This window comes from Acyrthosiphon pisum, chromosome A1 (assembly GCF_005508785.2).
Source record: "Acyrthosiphon pisum isolate AL4f chromosome A1, pea_aphid_22Mar2018_4r6ur, whole genome shotgun sequence".
NCBI classification, from domain to species: domain Eukaryota; kingdom Metazoa; phylum Arthropoda; class Insecta; order Hemiptera; family Aphididae; genus Acyrthosiphon; species Acyrthosiphon pisum.
In genome coordinates, this window is record NC_042494.1 from 69,647,013 (window position 1) to 69,668,481 (window position 21,469).

At 30.7% G+C, this 21,469-nt stretch overlaps 1 protein-coding gene across 1 annotated transcript in view; it reads left to right on the forward strand.

Moving 5' to 3' along the window:
* LOC100574407 (protein O-mannosyl-transferase TMTC2-like) overlaps positions 1-21,469 on the forward strand; it is a 358,487-nt gene that overhangs the window by 283,403 nt on the left and 53,615 nt on the right. The window lies entirely within an intron of this gene.

A 21,469-nucleotide genomic window follows, 5' to 3' on the forward strand; every position in this document is an offset into this window, starting at 1 on the left:
TATTTAGATTATTATTTTCTATACTTATATATTATTATTAATAATAAAGGCTACGACTGGTGAGGTCATTAGCATATAAGTTTTACAACGGTTTATATTTACAAATCGTTTTACACTATTTATGAGATTTAAGAAGTAGGTATATATAATATTTACATTGAAAGTTTTTTTTATTATTTACCTACAATATGTTTATAAAATTGATGGAGTGGAAAAATTTAAAAATACCATCCGTATTGACTTCACCTAGTCCTTCCTCCATGTTGGTGAGGTGGCTTATTATTATGTTAGTGTTCACGCGAGATTGGTGTTTCCTCTTTATACGACTACAACGATCACTAAGTTTGAGTATGTAACGCTCTAATGTATCGTTAAAAATCATAGGCACGTCACCATAATATCGAACAGTCATAATTAAAATGTAAATTCATTGTATACGCTTATATTATATTACTAAAGAATTATTATTATACTTAACTCTCAGTGACTTTCATTCGGGCTATTTTAGTGGTTTTGTGAAAAAAGGTTTTATATTTTAGTTATAATAAACGAACAACGTCTAATTTTCTATCAAAAAAATCGGGTTATCAGAACCGACCATTATAGTAGGTAGGTATTATAATATATTATTTTGAAAAAAATAAATTGTATAAAACAAAAGTTGACCGAAATAATCCGTTCCGTGAGTTGAAAAATATGACTACATACTTATTGTATACATAAAATATTTTGACACAGTTTAATTATAGGGAAGCTTATTATTATGAAACACAAAGTTAAAATTATATAAGTGGATATACCGATATAATAATATATTATTTACAAAACAGAACTTCTAAATTGTAATTGTTTTCGTCATTTGTGGAGTTGAAAATGAACAGAATAAGTACATAACTTTCAGCATAATAAAAATGCACTGATAAGACAAAAAAAGGATATTCGTAAAAATCAAAGCTTCTGAAATCGTATTGAATTCCATTGATTGTGCAGGCTAATAAATTGTAAGTTTAAATCAATCAGTCAATAAATCAGTCTATTTGTCGAGCATATCCGTCTTCTCAAATACGCATGTTAAAACATATTGCTGAGAATGTTTTTCTTATTATACTTACCGTTTGCTTGAAATGAACATAGGTACTATATGTGGTATAATAATATGACATTATGTTCACTTTTTCCTACATGGTATCGAACAACTAAGGACGTTGAAAATTAACTTTGGTTTACAATGATTCCTGTACTGACGAATAATTAAATTTGCGTAGGTAAGCGGATTGACAGCAGTAGTATGTACACTTAATTATATCGCTACGGTCGTTCTTATGCGTTTCCGTTTTGATCTTTCCCAGAACTTATTATTATTAATTGGGAATTTATGAGGTTTGTGGATTTCCGTGTATAATAAATTAAATGTTGACGAAACCGTCTACTGCTACAATATTTTGTTACAGTAATTAATGGTCACTTCAATATTTGTAATTTGATAGAAAACGTTGTTTACAACATAAAGTTAATTATAAACGTTTAAATTTAAATTTATCGAAAACTCGATATTTTGAAATACTGATTTTTCGTTTACCTTATATTCCCTTAAAACCTATAAGTTATATAATCTTAGACGATGGCCCTTATGCTAATATTTTTTTTTAACGTTCAAATAAGCTTAACATCCAGTTAATAATAAAAATTATTATTGATGTCACACATCTAATCAGTAATAATGTATTACAATGCGACCGCATCAAAAATATGTTAAGACGGCGTCCTAGATATTTTTGAATAATTCTTTTTCTAAAGAATATCTTCAGTTAAATATGGTAAATCAGTGATCGTGAAACATTAAAAAATAGATTTTCATGGTTTTTAATTTTTTTTAAGGTTTCCATCCGGAATATAATAACATGAGTTTGGCAAAATGTATGTTAATCGATATTTTTTTAATATTTTTTTAATCGACGTATAAAAATATTATAATATACCTAACTACAAATAATTTTAGGTGACTTTAAATTTAAAATATATTAATAAATAAATTGTATAAGTAATCATTTATTAATAAAAGAGTATTTATCAAAATGCAGAATCTGCATAACTTTATTTATAAGCGTTTTTTGAACCCAATACTTTATATCGAACAATTCATGCGACAACTACAAACTTGTTTCACTTCTTCTGACCATGCTTAAAATATGGATGTTTCGTAACAAATTATATTATAATATGCCAATTATTTTATTTTCCATTTTTATCTACTTTAAATTAATATGCATGATAATTTTTGTAGCTAAAACAAAAACGTTGTGTTTCTTTATAATTTTGAAGTAAAATTCTCCAGATGGTTTATTATTTTTTGAACCCAATGCAACTAAAAATATATCGATTCGAATATCTCTTTCTGATGTTTTTTTTAAAGTATTCACTGTAAAAAATCACCAGTGAAAATAAAGCATATTTTCACGTAGAACACGCGTGTTAAAAGTGTCAAGTGATTGGGTCTCGATGGTTTAAACAACTGCAGTTCCTGGATATCATTATAGGTATTACCTTATTGCAACAGAATGAGAATTCAAAGTGTCCGGAGACCGATATAATTAAAAAAATATACAAACGAATAATTCCTCGATTCAAGTGTACAATTGCATAAAGCTGGGCTCATGTACACATAATATTATTATATAGTCATGTAGTCAATAACATGTTTATAGAAATACCGTCGTTAAGTACACTATAACTACTTACTAGTTGTAAAGAAAATTTGTTAAGACTTTAATATTATATTATTATTATGGTAATGCTGAATTCGATTTAACTCAAATTTATTGGAAATACACAGAAATAGTATACTATGTTTGAAATAAAATTTTTATAACGCCGGATTTATTTCCAGATTATAATATGGATCCAAGGGAATTAGTTTAAACATAACAAAAATTTATAAATTTGTCATAATATAACTACAGTATGATAGCAGTACACATAATATTATGTAACCATCAATAGTCTAGTAATTCAAACTTTCAAAGACTGTATAAAATTGAAAATCATGGGCGATAATTAATTTTTACCACTGGATATATTTTCGTAATTCCATTATACGAGGTTATAGTTAGTTATACTCGTTTTCACACTTTGTTTAGAAAAATTAGATAAATCACACAATTGTGGTAATTTATATTCCATTTAAGTCATAAGTTTTGATTAAGGCAGATGACTTGTAGTGTTGAAAAAATCTCAAAATATGCACTCAAAAACTTGAATGTATGCATTAAAAATATTATGCACTTAAATTTTTTTTGTAGTTAAATTACTAGTATTGTTTGGCTTATAAATATTTAGAGTATCGGGGATTTCTTGCCGTGAAAATTAAATTTCTAGTTAACCGATGATTGGTGCAATTTTTAATGCAACTTAAAAATGTGTAGTGTTTTTTCTCAAAAAAATGAGTTCTTGTATTGACTTAATATGTAATTTGTTTTCAAAAAGCCGAGGAGAAATACGATTTAAAATAACAGCAGCAATATCATGAATTATTCATATAAACAAGAGGAAATATGTGGGCATTGTAGCTTGTATAATGGAAAAATAATAATTTTTTACCAAGTGCAAATGGAGATAATAGGAATTAAAAAAATAATAACGGTCATTATCGTTATTACAACCAGCTGTATATGTAGTGTACAATGGTTATTCATCATCTGTTCAACTATTATTGTGCCAAAGTTACGAATTCATTATAGACGCGATTCACCATCGATAAAATATATCAACAAAAGTCGGTCGTACATTAACGAATTTCAATTAAACGTCAAGTCATAATAGTCGCGCGAATAATAATAATATAATAATATTGTTTGCGAGAGATTAATCGCGAATATTGTCCGTCGTTATTGTTTAGCGAAACATTAGCGTTCGTCAGTATTATAGTTATCGCCATAACCATAATATTAATATTATTATATAATTCATCTTATAACTGAACCACGGTATCGCCGACAAACCTCAAACACTGGGCAGTAGATATGATTATGATGGTGCATGCCTATAAAGAGAGATTTTCGGTCAAATCGATACTTTCATCATCATCGCAATTTTGCAATATTTATTATATAGGTACCTAAACACTGTTTAATATGGTCCCGTTTCACTAATCATACATCATCGACGCGGTGTCGTCACGTACTAACGAAACTATATTATTACTAGCTGAATATGTGCACTTCGTTTCCCGTTAAATGTACCAACTCTATATGACTCAAACTTTGTTCAATTTGCTATTTAATATTCGGTGTATGGTGTTTAAAATTAATCTTAACTTTTCCGTTGCCCAGAATAAAAATTCTGATTCGCAGCAGTATATTATTAGGTAGGCAATCTACCTGCGGTAGATCGCGGACTCCTAGTTTGTATGTAAGTGTATGATTTAACTCTAAAGTACCAAAGTTATATCAAGTTTGTCGTATTCTACATTTCTACTTATGGTGGATTAATATAATCAGTTAATACAAAATCCTAACCTAACCTGTTGCGTCACTGTTGTATTTTTGACATCCTGATTTCCTACTTTCCGGTGGATTTTCCTAAAATTTTGTTTCATAATAACCTTCTCCGTGATATACTCTTTCGTTTAAAAAAAACAAGAAGATCTGATAAGTAGTTCCAGAGTTGACCCTGTACAATGGTTTTCAATGAGACTGTTGTGCGACATAATTACGTGATAGTCGGCCTATATTCTGTCGTCTTGGTCGTGGCTTTTTTTACACCTAAATCCATACAATTGAAATTGAATAAAAATCAATCTCATTTAATCTCAAATCAATTAATATTTATCTGGAAAATATAATTGTTGTTGTCATATTATGTATGTGCAGCTGTACGATATATTTACTGCGCAATGCGATGATGAAATCGAATGTAGCGCACGATTTGATGTAAAACTGTTGAAAAAAAACGAAAAAAAAAACAAATTAATTAATTTCCATGGTTTCCATGGTTTGCACTTAAATATATACAAAAATAAATATCGCCATGTCGCCAGGTGTGCACTTAAAAGACCATAACTCCGGAACCAATATCGCACAGCGTACAAACTTCACAGAAACCATCTACATATCAATCTTAATATGCCCTGAAATTTTTATCGAAATCGGTTAGGTAGATCTTGAGTTATAAAATGTATTCAAAATGTACAATCGTTTATATATATATATATATAGATTACTATTAGTAGGTAGTAGTAAAAAACTAGTACATTTGATTGCAGTATTGCACTAAAAAAATAAGAATGCTTCGTTATAAACGCTTTTAATTCATATTGTTATTAGGTAATTCATTATAATATTTTTTTTATTTACTTTATAGTTTACTGTATACTTCAATAAAAATTTAATAAAAAATGATTTCTCATTTATTTTCATTTTTCTCGTTTTTTTTTTTTAAATAATATTTAAATTCTAAAAAAAAAAAATATATATTTTACATTTTATTTGAATAGGTAATCTAATTACGATCTTAAACATAATGAATTGGACTAAAAAGCATGTTTGTTTAAATGTTCATATTATTATATTCACAAGTTCTTAAGGTTTGGAGTCAATAAGTAAAAACCAAAATAAACTTAAACAAAATAGAACAAAAGTTAAAATTGTATAAATGATTAAATTCAACAGATTTAAATAAAACTCCAAAAATTTTAAAAAAAAATTGGACATGGAAATTTCAGAAATTAATTCGTATACTTATATCAAACGCGTTTAAAACTTGCTTAGCTAGAAATTGAAGTGGTAGATGAAAAATTGCTAACGCAACAACATCCATGCCCTAATAATTATTAGTATTAATTTACCATATTGCAGTGCCCACACAAATATAATAATATTATAAAATATATTATATAGGTGCACGCAAAACACGTTCAATGGACGTTTAATGAACGTGCGCGGGCGTATCGAAATTTAAATTAAAGAAATTATCTTATATCTTTTCAAACGTCGACGGTTTTGTATTTTTTCAAATTCAATATTGATGGTACAAAAGGCATTTAATTGAATCACGATCGGCGCGGAACCAATGCACGCGAGTCTATATAATATTATATTTATATGTGCGCATGATAATAATAATAATTTGCATGTATTCGTTGAGCGCGTGTACCGCAGCTGCAGTTTGCAATTTTCTCGCTGAGGCTTTTCCTTTTTTTTTGTTGTAAATATCCTTTTAAGCGAACCCTATCTGCGGTGTAATACGCGCAGCGACACAATAAAGGTACGAGGAAATGATTATATAGGTATTGTTTGTTATTTCCGTATTTCTGTTTTATCGACCGACTGCAATTCGCACCTATATCCAATACGCGTGAGAGGTTCTGTTAGGTATAATATTTGTTGATCTTTTATATATTATTATGTCTTCTATAATGATTTCGCAACAACTACACCTACCTATTGTGATCTATCGTAATATTATACAGTTAGCCACTCACAATGACATTGAAATGTTCAAATATAGGTTCATTGCTAAATAATATCCTTTTTCAGTATAATATTTTGATTTATTAGAATTTTCGCACAAGCAATCAAACATTATTTTTTTCACGTTCGATGAAACTTCTGAGAAGATCTAAAATTGATGACTTCGTACAGTTGTACTTACCGACTTGTACAAACTAGATTTCAGTTCAAACGATAAATAGATAATCGAAGCATGTCACAGCAAAATCTTACCAGACCGCGAATATTGATCTCGGGAAAACAAGAAACACACAATAACATTATGGTAATATACAATATGGTAATATACAATATTATTGTGTTTTACACCAGAGTCGTAAAAAATCGATCAGATCTCGGGATTTGGCCGCATCTTATTTTATTGTTATAACGGAATAAATAAAGATTTTTGGTTTACGCGAGATACGCACGTGGAGAGCGCAAAACGAAATCTGTGATTTTCTTTTACCTCCTCATTAGAAAAGGTCTAAGTGCGTCGTTACGAAAATTTGAAGATGATACAAAATATGTTTATCAGACAATAACACGTGGACACGAATGCGCAGATACGGAGCAAGAATAGTATGTATTATTATTTATTATGTTTCATATTATACGATAAAACTATAAAAACCACACGCGGAAGTCGACTTTGGCGAAAACTGTAAACCGCGCCAATAATAAAATCCAATACTTCCGCACATAAACACATAGGTATGTACCACTGTAATATGTAATAGTCACGATGATAATAAATAGGGGGGTTTTTTTTTATCGCTTAGCAGTAATTTTCTCGGCTGATTTGTCAATGTGTGTTTTCCAAAAATATTTTTCCGTCGATATACTTAGAAAATGATAACTATAAAAAATAGAGAAAAAACGTTTGGACTTCAAATCGCGTAAAAAGTTTTCATAAAAAAAATATTGTCATATAATTTATACTCTATTCACAGTAAACACTATTATACGTAGATAGGTTATCTAGGTATCCTAGGTTACCACTGCTCGAATTGTGAGGAACGCCGAGAAGTGGAGTCCCCTTTCTTTTAGAAAAACATTTTTGCGTACCCCTTCTAATTATACATATTATATAAGTACTACTGTCATTTAAATATGTAGGTACATTTAATTGTCACTGCACTTTTGCATCTTCCATTCTAATTTTTACCCAATTTAAGCACTGCAGGGTGGGTAGGCGTACTTTCTACTGCCGTCATCGTTTTTCGCGATGAAAATATCATTACCTTGTGTGTCCGTATGGCATATATTGCAGGTAATCTACGGTTTATGTGCTATTATACAGAGTGCCACCAACCACGTCAAGAATTCACGTTTTGCTTCAGTGTATAGTAGTTCAACGAGCATATGGTAATGCACACAAGGCTGCCCAGTGAAATATTATTATAGCCACTATATTATCATAGCCGGTATTAAAGTGTCCCTTATAAACGGAAGTATCGCTATGTCGCGGAAAACGACCATATTATATAAACTAGTTATTTGTTTTTTGCTCGTTCGTGATGTCGGAACAGCGCTTTCGATAATACAATGCGTTTTTTTTTACGACAAATTCTCTACGAGTACCTACGCGGGCCATTTGTTTTATATGAATTCCGTGTCTGAAGCATTACCTGGTTATGATAACCAACATTTTACATCGTTCGTAAAAAATAAATAGTTATTATTATAAATTCTTTGGGCGCCTCGGAGCTTAATCATCATATGCGTGCACCACCTTTATAGTTTATTTTGATAATAATATATTTTTTAAAATTTAATATAATATTATGCTCTTATAGCTCGTAAATGTATAATATTATGAAGTCATATAGGTACATTGTTTGCAGTAAAGGCTTGGATTTTTTTTTTGCCTCTGGCCAATGACAAAAATATTAAGTACCTACGTACATTCAAATGCCAGAAAATTATTATAATACTATCGAAATGTTTATGAAATATTATTTGTTTCCATTCGTTTAGAAATTTCATCGTAACAGTGTCGCAGCTGCTTTGGTCGTCACGTGTTCGTTCGGAGACTTTTTATTTTCCACCAAAATCAGAGGGCCGTTTTGACTATAAATCCGGTCAAACATAAAAGTATACGAGGTCCCCAGAATCGGAACTGAAATCCACATAAGCCTTGAATTGCAACTGTAATTGGATCCTTTGCAGGAAAACTTTGCCCATAATCGGAAATATTGTACACCTCCCGGATTCGCATGCACGAGGACAAATAGCTGACAAAAGAAATAAACACATAAAAAATAACTTTATTACCAAGTGGGAGAAAAGTTTTGAAAAAAAAAAAATATATAATATATATATATATATATATATAGGGAGAGAGACATGGTGGTGAACAATGTTTTCTTTACAATATCTCAGCTCGTAAATAACAGACTCAATATATGTATATAAAAGATAAAAATGAAATTCGTCAATGGGCATATAAAATAATAGCCACTCAAATATATGCGTCTCGCAGGGGGTGTACCCAAGTTTTTTCTTTGAGTTTGAATATGGTTATTATAGTGATGAGGACTCTAAAAGCAATTATTTTTGTCCGAATGGATAGTAATAATAAAATGTGGTTATAGAATTATATATTTTAATAATACGTTTTACAATTCAATAGAAATTCGACAAAACTTAAATATATGGGTATATATGTTTAAAATCAAGCCTGCAGGAACACAATTATTGATATTTAGTAGCACTTTTCCTCTATCTGCTCACCTCCACCACACCACAATATTAATTTACACGTCCTTACGTCTGGCAGCCATTTTAATCGAGTAATTTAATATGCAAAATAAAAAATATTTAAAAGCAGTATACATAAATTGATAAATATATTATATATTACTAGTTAAATCGTTCATCACGCTCTCTCTCTCTCTCTCTCTCTTTCTCTCCCTCATTGTTTTTTTACATTAATTTGTGAAATGTGAAAAAGATCACTATTAGTAAGAAGTGTACTGTTTCACGAAAAATACACTATCTGACATCGAGTATTTGTCTTCATTGTTATCCAGACTATTATATGCTTTATTGTTCTGTTGATTTTCATACTATTAAAAAAAAAAGTTATTAAATAGATACACAAACTGTCGTTCGTGACTAGAACATATTTTTATAGCGCCCACTTAAACCCGGATGTCTAGAGTGAAAAGTGAAAATTGCGTTTCACGATGTCAAGTTGTACCGTCTGTTTCATCAAAAGTCTACAGAATTTTTTATCGTATTTCAAAATGTGTAAAAAGGTTTCGGTTTCCATTTCACCAAGTAGATGTGACACCGTGATTCTGTAAATAAATATGTAATATTATATCAAGAAATTATATCATCGATGTCGATTTTATTTTTTATTTTAATCTTCGTGATTCGTGGTCATCTATAATGGTTCCATGCAGTTATATCGAGGGTACGCAAAGTTAGCAGTAATACATTTGAGTTGAACCCTGTTTTTAATTCATAAGACAGTAGTATAAAAGTAGAATGATGGGGCTTATAAAATATTTGTATTTTTCTGCTTTCTACGTATATTTTTATATATTATTATGTTGACCTTAAAATAATATTATTATAACTAAAAGTACACTTGCATTACATTGTATTTAATATTTACAATGTTTGACCAACTTGTAACAGTACATAGGTACTCGAGACATTTTTTAACATGGTATTGCATGGTACTTTATTTTGAAAAATTAAACACAATCATACTATTTAATTTAGCATTGTAGTTGAAAGAGGTTCTTTGTCAATATAAAAAGACATGTTTAGTCTACAACTCTAAAATTAAATACTTTACTATAATAATATCAAATATGATATAATATATCATATATAACATAATATTATGTTCTATACTATATGGCGCTGTAAGTTAATAACCGAATTTTTCGGTTAGCTCCAGCTTATCGTGAATTTCGAACTGAATGCCTCGTGTCATTTTAATAAAATATTATTATAATTTGAATGTAACCTAAAAGTGTGGGGTGTGTGTATAAAATTATGTTTGTTAATTCTATAGTGTATAGTTTATTTTATGGAGGGTGTAAAATCGAAAAGTTACATGCTGTAAGTGGGGCAAAAAAATCAAGTATGCTTGACCTCATGGGTATTACTATTATGTTAAAACGCTCGACACGGGCTTGACTCGATCCGAACGATAAAGACAAAATGAAAACCGTATTTTTCGTGTACAATTAAATTATTTTGTTATATTATATTGTATACTATTTCTAGTGTAGGTACCTGAAAAATATCATATTATATAATATTATTATAATGATCTGGTCCGGTGTAATAAAAACAGGTGTCTGGCAATAACAAAGCTTCCGGGATAGCTACCACCCGTCGCGTATACATGGTAGTTTGTACGCGAACAATAATTGTAACATCGACCCGTGAGCGGGAAGAGTGTGAAAAAATTGTTTGAAAAAAAAAAAAATCTTAACTAAACAGGACATAATCGTATCTCGCGTTTTAGATATTAAGGTATTATAATAATTTTATATTTACGGTTGTTTAAAAATTTAAATATGGAGCTGATAGAGGGAATCGTTAATGTAATATTATGTATACCTACCTAAACACAACGCGATTGAAAAATTCGCAAATGTTAGTGGCTGTGCGTCGACGTGTCGATAATAAACAGTAGGTACATTATTATTAACCATTTTAATTATATCCTAATAAATAAGTCATTTAAATATTCAGGTGAGCACATTTTTTTACACATTTGCATTCCTCTTTTATTTTTTTTTTCCATCCAACTCAAGCACTTCTAATATTGTATTACTATAGTATAATAAACCGACGTCAATGAGTTACTTTTCAATTTTTAACTCGTTTTACGGACGAAGTTTCGTGTTTTTCTCGACCGTTTCGACTGTTATAGTAGCTGCAGTATACGATATATGTCGTCGCATTATGTGTCGACTTGACATGAACTTTGAGTACATATTTTTAAATTTCAACCCAGAAAACTGCAACGTGTGCGACCTTTCAGACGTCTCAAAATGTATATTTTGATCTATTGACGATATCACACAACTGCAATGTCGATAAGCGTGTAGACGTCCCCGATCAATCCATCACCTGCGAAAACCGAATACACTCGGAAGAATCACGCGCGAAGGAAATCAAACTCAACTTAACGACGCTCGTAAAACGTTGGTGATAAAATGTCTCGTAACGATTGCAACCAAAATGTAATACGATAAAAAAATGGATGTTAGGTTATTATTATACGGTATAAATGTACAATGTGCCCAATGTTCCATATATATCTTTAACCTCCACTCTTTCTCATATAGCTCCCTTTTCTCTCTCTCTCTGTTTTTTTCTATCTATCATTACCCTATCTCTCTCTGTTTTTGGTGAAAATTATGTTGCCAATTGTGTTATCATAATATTTTGTTTTCGGATAGGAGGATAAATGAGTAGCACATCTCGTTCATCTTGATTTTAGATATTTATATGGGAAATCGAGTTTAGAAGGTGTTATAGGGGTACGTACGCGTATATAAGTACAACGGCGAAGAGATGATTTTTTCGGTTATTTTTTGAGAGCGATAAAAAAACCCCCATTTGAAATGTGTTTGAATAAACGCAAGCGAGCATGATCACAATCGAGTCCGATGATAATCGTTTTTTTTTTTTTTAATACGACGACAATATATCGTAAGTACTTGTATAATATTATATAATTCATCGTTCTTTTTTTAAATAATATTTTCACAACACGCGCCTGGCTGCAACTTCAGTATAGTTATATTTATTTATTTATTATGGAGACTTGACGTTCGACGATTTTTGTACGGATTTCTTTTTATTTAATCATTTAACGATATACCTATACAATAATATGTACATTATATCCATTGTGTTGGTCCATTCAACCGTTTTAACAATACACACGGTTTCGTTTTATTCAGATTACAATTACGTATCACTACCTATATATTATGTCATAACATATAATTGATATTAAACAATGCGGCCTTAACACAACCTACTTGCTGTATAATAATTAGCGTTTTGAAAATGCACGAAAATATAAATCTTAAATTTAAAAAAAAGTTTTTTTGTCTACAGTAATGTAGTGTCATACTAGGAGTGATATAACATTTTTAAAAGCATGTTTGATGTATTGTAATAATATATTCATTCACATTTATCGTCTATAACGTTCAATGTATACGTCAAAAATGCAATTTGTTTTCGTTTAACCCATTATAAATATTAGCTATTCAATAAAGTTTATCCTATATTCGAAATAAGTCGGTTTTATTGTTTTACCAAAAACATGATACAAATTTACGACCGTTATTGTTATAAATGCAATCATCAATAGCAATAATAATTTCGCTGAACTGAGATTGAACTATTCCGTTTATTTAATGTAGTGGAAAATACCGAATCCAAAACTTTCGCAATTTCATTTTCTTTTTTTGAGCCAAATTTTTACAACGCGTGTGTATCGTAAATCCTATGACCAACAACCGTTATTCGTTTCATTTCAAGTTCGTCGATTTACAATGCTACAATAAAAATTAAAAGTGTTTAATGAATCGGAAAATATCACGAGATCTTGATGGTTTCTAGAAAGTATTTCGTGTTATACGTGCGTCGAGATATTTTATGATCGACAAGTTTTCGTAAATATTTTAAGAGCCACGATGTGTAACAAATATAATAATATATAATATAGACCTTTGTAAAAAAGTTTTTGAAATGCGGTCGGATATTATTTTTGTTCGCAGACCATGTGGCGTCAAAAAAATATTTTAAAAAAATAGCTCTATATTACAATATACGTATATTTTTAGAATGTCGGGTACAAATTGACGCATGCACGTTGAATATTATAACATAACGTTAAATTTAAAAAAAATTGTTATTAGCATCAAAGGAATATAATAAATATACGTATACAATAAACGTGGAACGTCCATTCGCTCATCATGTTTCAACTGGGTTTAAAATTGTAAAAGTAAAAAAAAAAACGGTTTGTATTATAGCTTAAAAATAATATTTTATTTCAATTATATTATAATAGCGCCTATGGCATAATATTATGGTCCAATTGAAAATGTAGCGACGTGAATGTATAGTATTATTGCAACAAACAATAATCTACGTCTGCCGGTACAGCTGTAACAGTTTGCGGTTTATTATAGTAATTTTTTATATGTATTAAATATTAATATTATGATCTGTGTAAGTTATGGTCAAACATAATATAATATAAAGCCCGCTGCTAAACATAATACATATAGGTGTGTATATATATATATATAATATATATATATATATATATTATGTTATATTTTAGACCTTATGGTCTCCGATAACTGCAGCAGCAGCAGCAGCAGTTCCCTAATTCAAGCGGACTTATAACAGTGGTACATATAATATTTTTTTTTTTTTGTGAAGGTTTATATCATTAAACAGCCCATATATACCTGTACGCGCCGCAATATTATAATGCCGTGTGCGTGGCTTAGAAACGATTTTCTTCCCCCCACCCCTAATGAAAAATCGTTACGAGACGCCTCTCTGTGTCCGGGGAACCATAAAGTGCCTATAGCGACTATATGTGAAATAGTAGTTATAATAATAATAATAATAATGTCCAGATGTACGGCTGCTGCTGCTGTTAAATTCTATTTGCGTTTGAAGTGCACACCGCAGTCGGAGACCCGCCTCGTGATTGCACACGGGCTTATATCGGGTTTTAATCATTTGGGTACCTACGCGTGTTGTACATACATGCCGAGCAGAGTTTAATCCGTGTATTAATATGTATATGAATAATGCTATATTATATCGGTGCTTGTTTGCTGTTGCTTGCATAGGTACATTCAGTACGCCGGACGACGACGACGATATTATAATAACTATCATATATATTATATAATAACTATAATATATATATAGATACATTATACACATTACACACATTACAAACATTTGTAATATATATATACAGCATACACAATATACATATCTATATATTATAGGTATACATTATACATACGTATAATATACTCCTAAACATACGAAATCAAGAACCCGAGTCAATATCATAATGTAATAACGTCGTGTGTACACCAGCTTGTACCACTTGCACGGTGAGCGTATTATATGGACATCGTCTGTGGTTTTATCCGTATACGCGTATTCTGCGCCTCCGGGTTATTGTATGATAATATAATAATTAGGTACATTTAATATATGACGTGTACAATATTCATGAGTACCTACCTATATATAATATTATAGTCGATACATCAATATTATCAATTTATAAGTGCGATAGCAATATAATATTATGTGTATGTCTGCATTTGGCTATAACAGGTTAGACGTCGATTTCAGTGCACCATATTTTATATTGCATATAAATTCAAATTTAACACCATCCATTACAGTGACCCCTTTTTAGCCATCATTAACCTACTCTACAGCAGAGCAACATCCACTTGCCTACATATTTATTTTGTGTACTTAATATTACTTAAAGACTTTTATCAAAGTATTCATTGTGCTTTGGCCTTTGACATGGATACAGTTACAAACAATTATAACAGAATATTTTAACTAAGTTAAGTTACTCTTTTTCTATTCAACTGGTTATTTTTTCATGTTAAAAATAAATAATATATGTAACTTTAAACTTTAAATTTAACTTACGTTTTCCTATATTAAATTAACCCGATGGGTTAAAAAAGATACTTTATTTGACCAGCCATGATTATGGAGTAGGAGCGTAAATATCAAAAAATTTAAAGTATAAATTAAGTAACTCGGCTGGCCTTTCGTAGACGGTTCTACGGCAGTATGTGTTTGTAAATAATATTATAATATTATATTATGTAGATAGTTATATTATTAAAGATTTCTAATGACATAGCCATTGCATGGCTGACTTGATGAAAACTGGAAACTTTACCATGGTTTTCATCCATAGCGCATGCATAATAGTATTCGTTTGAAGCGAGATCAGACAATATTATTTTTATTAAAACTCTTATGTTGTGTACACGTGTTTCACTAAAAACAAAACTTTATTAATAACTATCCGCTTAATATGTGTGTGTATTTTTTTAATTATACTCGCACGATACACACATATATAATACTACTTTTAGTTCGTCTTGTGTAAGTTTCATTTTAAAATGTACTTATAAATATTAATATACATCGTCGATTTGTTTAATAACTCTTTGAATACATACATATACATATTAAATTATAATAATACTCTTCCACGCGTAAGGATAATGGTAGTTTCATCTCCATTTTAACCATAATGAATTCCACATAATATTTCTATAACTATGTTCCTGTCGATTATTTTTTATAATGAAAAATAATAATAATGATGGTTATTTTTAAAATAAAATTATGCTTTCAGTTAAAATATTAATACGAATATAATATTTAGGTATATCCAAAATTTCCGTCGGGGAAAATCTTTTATCGGGGAGCAGGAGTACTGTCTAAAACGTTTGTTGATAACAAATAGAAATTAAAATAAACATAAAAATAAATATTTTTACGCTTTTTTTCAAAAAAGAAAAAACAATTTAATCCATTATACATAATATGCATAATCGTTTTGAGTAGACAAAGTATTAAAGACGGCGGAGCCGGTGCACTTTTAGTACGAAAATATGTCTTAAAGGAAAAACTCCACTTCCTGTAATATAGTTGGGTTTCGTTATTTTTTTTTTATTTAAAAGAAAACAACATTTCGCAGGTTGGATTAAAGCCCGATTTTTAAAACTAAATTATAATTATAGAAGCTAAAATGTGCATTTGAATAATGAATAATATTTGTTATTTCAACCAAATATATTACTATTAAAATAAAATGAAAATTTGGGCCAAAAAAAAATATAAAAATTCTACATATCGATGAGGCATGAGTACTTTTTCTGTGAAGTCATTTCTGTTGATATAATGTATCAACCACCCCTAAATAGGTATTAGACAGTAGATTAGTGGAAAAGTATTATTATATTAAAGTAGCAACTAAAATATAAAATATAATTTTCAAATCGTACTGAATTATGGAAAATTGGAAAAATCGGAACTGACAAGTGACAATAGTAGAGAGGACTCGGAACTGTATTTTATTATTATTGAAGGGTAGTTATTCCGATGTACTTAAAGCGTATCTAAGTACCCGAATTATTATCATAACTGCATGATTGAAATAATACAAGTCCACACTTATGATTTATTGAAAAAATAAACTCAATATGATAGGATACGAAGGTACTAAAATGGGTATCTACAATAAAGTAAAATTGATCGACCATCTCGTTCATCCGTAATCGACATATAATATCTGAATTCGTAGTTCAATATAGTTGACACGTGACACATTTAGAAGTAGTCTATGGAAAACATTATATGATACGTGTTGAAATCAAAAAGTGTACCTCATGGCAATAATGATATGGTATGTGTGAATGTGTGATATACCTACATTCATTCATTTCCGTGATTCGACAGTCGACAGCAATGAAAATAATTTTCACCTCGGTAAGACAGATTTTCATTATAGGTAGGTATGCATATTTAATTATAATTTATAGTACGCAATGGGAGAGTTATATTTCTTCCGGAAAACTACGACGACGGTAAATAATATCGTTGACGTCGGAGCAACACTCTCCCATTCGCGCGGACACTAAATCGTACGAAATCAACAAGTCGAATCGCGTCGTTGGTTTCAGAAAATTTATCATTTCCTGTATTATTAATATATATATATTTATTAGTATATGTTCATACTGCTGTCGTCTAATTAAATATTATATGTGTGCAGCAGTCTTGCCGAAGAACAAACTCTCGTGATTAACCACCGCCGCCACGACGTCTCCGCGCTCACTTGGTATATATTATAATTTAAGGTCATAACACCCGCGAGAAATCCGCCTCCGCCGGTGGGCGATTTATATATATCCTCTCCGAGGAAAACCTTCACTCGCGGATCTTCGGCCAAACTTCCACTACTCTCTCCGCAACCACCACCACCACTTCCACCAGTCACCACTTTCACCACCACCACCACCACTGTATATGAGCGTCAGTTCTGTGGAGCTTAGTTAGGTATGCTTCTAATGTACACACATACATATAACATAATATTATATTATATATATATATGATTTATATGCGAGGAGAAGAAGAGAGAGTGAGGAAGGTAGAAGAAGAGATGGAGAGGGAATTGGTGTGTGAGAGAGAGAGAGGAGAGAGATTCTTCGAAAGGATGGTGGGTTGACGTGTGACGAGATTAATTAGGTCGCACCGAATTCAATTTATGGGACGACGGTGTCTTTAAAACAATTTACCTCTCCACATACGGCACTTTCGCCGTGTTATATTGTAGTAGGTATACTATACATATAATATTATATACGCGTATATTACTATTATTATTATTATTATTATTATTATTAATATATATTACGTGCGACGACGACGACAAAGTCGACGGTGGTATGCGCGTCATCCGACCAAATTGAAAATTACACGGCGCGTTAATACGCCGTCAGCTTGTCCCAACCCTACCCCGCAGACCACCCCGCCCACCGTTGTTCTTCGCTATAATAACCCTCTCGTCGCGGACCACCCCCACCCCGCGCGCGCCCTCTCCGTACGCCGGTGACGCGAAATCATACCGCCCCCACGAGCGCCGTTATAAATTATATATCGCGAGTGCCAAGTCGAGAAATTTATTAATAATATAGTAATAATAATAATAATATTCCGAGCCGGATTAATTAGCGTTTCGCGTACACGGCGAATGACGCAAAGACACATACCATTATATAATACGACTCGTATTATTATATTATGATGCACGTAGTATAATATACGATTTATGAAGACGTTGATTCGATCGCTTATTTGCGCATTCGGATCCGAGAATAATATAATCATATTATAATATTATGAATTAATTTGCCTTGAATTGTTTATACGTGACGTGACGTCACGCGTCGTCTTTTTTTTTTATTTCAAGCTCTTTTTCGTTCATATTTTTCCGGAGACAGTGCATTACGCTGGACGGATGTCTTTGAAACTTTTTATGCTCAGTGGCGTGATCTGCCGTACGCATATATATTATGTAAGTTTTTTTATTTATTTATTTAAAACATTTTCTCCAAAAAAAAAAAAAAACTAACTTATTCTGTACGACAGGAAGTGTACTGACGCATAAAAATATTCATTTTGACTTTTGAACGTTTTTCTCGTACCAAGTCTTCTTCGGCGTAATAAATGACGTCGGAAGTTAAAATCGAAATCCTCACTTATAGCATAAGATGCTATGGCGCGCATTAGCTTTATTTTATATTAGTTTTTTTCCTTTGATTCAATGATTTCGTCAAATCGATAATATATAATGATGGACAAGTAAATATTGTATCAGTAACAACTCCGCCGTCGAAGAGTAAATAGAATTGGAGATAATTTGTTTGGGAAAAAAATTATAATAATATCATTGGCATTACTTAAAGTCATGAATAATTTACGACACGAATTGTCGTTCGTTGCAGACTGCTGCTGCGATCTTCTTTCAACGTTTTTTTTTCTTTTTTCGCGACGACAATTTATCGACGTGCATAAATTTACCTGTTAAAAAGTCGTCTGACTTATTATTGCGACTTACGATCGACAGAAGAGCGTATAATATACCTATACTTACTATGTAACGTAATATTGCTTGTTTATATATATATATATTTGTATTCTCCGCAGTTAGAATATATTATATACATATCATTATGGATTTTTCAAACTCAAATAGCCATTAAATTATCTCATTTTTTCCTCACGTTGCTCTATAATACGTATATATAAATTATACTACGCGCGCGTCGTGCGGCCCTAATAGCGTTTTTATTATTGACAGTTAAACATTTTGAAATGAAAACCTTTTGGCGCATTAAAGAAATATACACGTCCCCCGAGGACAGTTAAACGTATAGCTGATACGTGCATTATACGTGCGATAATTGAATGACGTCGGCGGCGTTTGAAGTCGAAAAATAATATCAAGAGGAGATTTTGCGGCGGCGGAAATAGCACGGAACTAAAATACGATGGTAATAATAAAGCTACCAATAAGAATAATCGATGTACTGATTTCCACTCGATATATATTAGCGCCTCCGTATGTAAGAGTTGTATAACATACGGGAATAATATTATTATTATATCTACAAGAGCGGGGATGGGAAAAATACTTTTAAAATTTAATTTGGATAGACGCAATAAATAATTAATATATAAATATTAAATAGATTTGAAAAAAAAAATGTCAATCAATCGATAGGTATGATATTATGCGAATAATTTGGTAGATAATATAATTGATTTTATAAAATCAATATATTTTGTAATTTGATAGAAAAAAAATTATAAAACCTTAACTTTAAGTCGTTTTACAAAATGTACGGTTATCTATAAAAATCTAATTTTCCAAAAAATTATGATATAAACTTTTTGATCGAGCATAAATATAAAGATACTATGTTTCGTTCAACCGAGGCTGGGGAACACAAAACCATATTTTATGGAGACGAACAAAAGTGAAAATTCTATTTAAATACCACAACTATACAAGCCACAATTATAATAATATTTAAAATAGAAATTTTTTCAAGCACTACCCCCATTCATGTTTAGATATATAATCATTGTACTATCATGATTTCGTAGCTCATAACGACGATCTGATGACAACAAATATTTTTCCTATATTTTTTATCAAACTGTACTCACATCCATGGGCGTATAATATGATCGTTCATCTAAAGTGGTGGTGAGAGAGGGGAGGGGGTGACTGTATTGTCATTAATATCATTATTTTATTCCATAATATTATTATAATATTAAAAATAATAAGACTAATAATAAAATGCACCTATATAATATTACATTGTGACAAAAATTGCTCATTTTATTTCTGATATTATCTATGTAATTCTATCCAATAATATAACAAAGCGTGACATTTATCCATTTGCAACGCCTAAAGACACAACTTAAAGACTAAGATTAGAAAACATAATATTGATTATTGGCAGTCGAGTAGAAATGATTGGGCTTCAGGAATCTGGAATGATGTGGGGAAAACAGAGTGAACGGTTATGGATACACAAATTAAATAAATAGGGAAGAGACCGATATAGTATCCGGTTACACGAAAACTATTCAACCTATTTATAATATATATATTTATTTGTTAATTCATACGTTAGAGGGTTTCAATAATGACCAGTAAACGACTCAATCGTTACCCAAACATCGCGATCGTAACAATTTATCGTGAAACGTATTATTGCGTCAAAACAAATTATTAATAATATTATTCGATTTGTTTTTTTTTACCACGTCATCATAATATTATATTATATTAAAAAAACAGCATACTCCCCGAAGTGATTCAGAATTAGTATAGTATTTAGCGGTACAAAAATAGTTTGAATCTTTCGTAAAACGTCTCTATACGGTGTTCGTCATCTGCTATCGGAATCGTCGATTATTCTGAATTGGATTTTCTACAAGACAATAGTTAAAGAGACTTAATATTTTATTTGAAAATTCTCACTTTAGAATTAACTGTATTTTACTTTAAGCACTTAGTAAAATATAATATATGCGATTGAGTTGACGTCACTTACAATTATATTTTATACCTGATTACTATACTATCTAATCGTGTAACGGGCAACCATAAAGTGGTTTAATCTATACTACTTAAGTATGACGTGTATGGAGTGATTCGGATATACGTTGTACGCGTATGCACAATTTCAACTTTTGACTTGGGGGGGGGGGAGGGGGGATTGAATATATTAAAGGCAAGCATACCATGACAATATTATAGCATTTTGTATGTCCTAGATTTTTTGGGAGGCTACGGCTAAGTTTGGGGGCGTAAGCCTCAC